Consider the following 2,510-nt stretch of genomic DNA (forward strand, 5'->3'; position numbering starts at 1 on the left):
GAGACAGTCCTCCACCGAGCCCACATCAGAAGCTTCCACAAAATCACATAGTGGTTTCACATTTTCAGAGAAAGACGCATAGATGTCATTAATCTTTCCTGAAAAGTATTTTGCTATAGAGTTACAAGCTTCGACCGAGTGGTTCTGTGTAGCACTGTCATCCGCGACCACAGAAATCTCCTTAAAAATCTTAAAAAGCTCCCTAGAAGAGTTTTCCGCTTCCCCAATACGATTTTTGTAGTGCACAGCCTTATATGTGCGTACTTTACCGTAGTATTCTCTCTGGGCTAATTTATATTTGGTCTTAATAAGCGGACAGAAAGCTCTGCGCCAGCTTCGCTCTAATTTTTTGCAGATGGTCTTCGCGGCTTGTAGCTCAGAAGTGAACCATGGGGCGGTTTTTTTCTTTCTATTCTCTCTCTTTGATTTGGACAGCGGGGCTGTTACGTCTAAAGCATATAATATGCGATTGTTTAGTTGATTGTTAGCGTTTTCACAGTCCCCCCCACCAGGTGGACCTCCTCCCTCGAGTAAGTTGTTAAATGTATGTTGTGCAAAATTTTTCCATTTTCGACAGGGATAACAACTATTATTCTCCTTGATAGTCTCGGATACTGGAATGAGGATTTGGAACGGAATAAAAAAGTGATCCGACCAGGGTATCGGTAAAGGTGCCTGTGTCATCACCCCGTTCCAACTTCCAAACACTGGATCTAATAAATGGCCATGTTTATGAGTGGAGACACTGTTTTTTAGATCAAGTTGTAGGGATTGAAGTTCAAGCCTGATATCCTGTGCTTCTTTATCTGACTCATCTTCTAAGTGAACATTCATGTCTCCTAATACCAGGATTCTACTTTTCCTTATCGCTAGATGAGCAGCCGCTTCTACTAGACTAGTTTTAAAGTCATAAAGCCTGCCAGGGGGTCTATAGAGAAGGATTCCTGATATCGTCAATTGAGGTCCGAGTTTAATTGTAAATAGACCTGCCTCCGAGTTGTCTATCTGTAAGGGTAAGAGACTGCATTCAAGGGGAGCCTTAGTCGCGATTGCAATCCCACCACCCCTCCCCTCTTTTCTATCTAATATTGAAAGTGAGTAACCTGGCGGCATGGCTTCAATGATCTCCGGGTCAGAGTGTTCTCCGAGCCATGTCTCGGTTAGAAAGAGAACATCCAGTCTCTCATCCTCCAAAAGGTCCCGTATCTGATTACAGTGTTTGCTAAGGGAACGGCAGTTGAGCAGGCCAGCCTGTGCCCTTTCTCTCTTTGCATCAATAGCCGAAACTCTAAAATACTTAAAAGCACACCCAGTACATTTCCTGGAAGTGGTTACCTCCATAGTGTGCCAACAGGAAGCTTTAGTAGTAGGGCAGAGGTTCAGTAGATCCTGTCTGTCGTAGCGTATATGGGCAGAATCGCACTGAGCAGGGGTCATGGCCCCGGGCCCCGACCGGCCGCGGACGGGCGCAGACGGGCTAGACTTTGGCTCGACTTCGGCGCGCTTCCGGCGCGCCCGCTGCACTACCACCAAGATATACTTACTATGCCTGGGCGTAGTTTGCGTAGCAGCACTACACGTAGCTTCACGTAGTATTCTGTAAACTTTGCGTAGTACACGTAGTTTGCGAAGCGTAGCAGAAGAAACTGTGTACTTGTGTGTACAGTGCAAAAATTTCAAAATAATTGCAAAAAGCTTCCTGTACATTACAAGATATTATAAAATAAGTATTTCTCTCTTTATATGCTAAAGTGCATATAGTACATTCACCATGGTGAAACTGAAAAATTAGCAAGCAGTGGGAGATGTGATGATTTTGGAATCCTCCCTAACCTAGAGAGAGTACCAAACAGATGCCTTGAAAACAAAAAAAGCACATCTTATTGAATGATTTTGTTGTGGTCCCATCCTCTTAGGACAAACCCAAACACAGTTATTGGCAAAAAAAAATCCCAACCAAAGGCCCTGCAAAGCATTATTGGATGAGATTAGCAGTGGGCAGTGAATATTATATAGTATACAATATCAAAAGAATTCTACAAAGAGCTGCAGTTCAACTGGTGGTTACTAGATGTCCCTCACGAGTCAAATGCAAATGCTTGATGAAAGGGTTTCAATGATTTTGCATTTGACTCGTGAGGGTAATCTAGGAACGACCAGTGGAACTGCAGCTTGATGTAAGAATAATTTCAATGATTTGCATTTGACTCGTGAGGGACATATAGGGACGACCAGTGGAACTGCAGCTTGATGTAAGAATACTTTCAATGCTTTGCATTTGACTCGTGAGGGACATCTAGTAACAACTAGGTGAACTGCAGCTCTTTGTAGACTTATTTTGATATTGGATACTATAATATTCACTGCCACTGCTAATCTCGTCCCATAATGCTTTGCAGGGCTTTTGGTTGGGATTGTTTTTTTGCCAATAACTGTGCTTGGGGTGGTCCTAAAATAATGGGATCACCACTGAAGTTCAACAAAATGTGCTTTTTGTTTATGCTGTTTGT

Source organism: Lissotriton helveticus, chromosome 4_2 (assembly GCF_964261635.1).
Source record: "Lissotriton helveticus chromosome 4_2, aLisHel1.1, whole genome shotgun sequence".
Classification (NCBI taxonomy): Eukaryota; Metazoa; Chordata; class Amphibia; order Caudata; family Salamandridae; genus Lissotriton; species Lissotriton helveticus.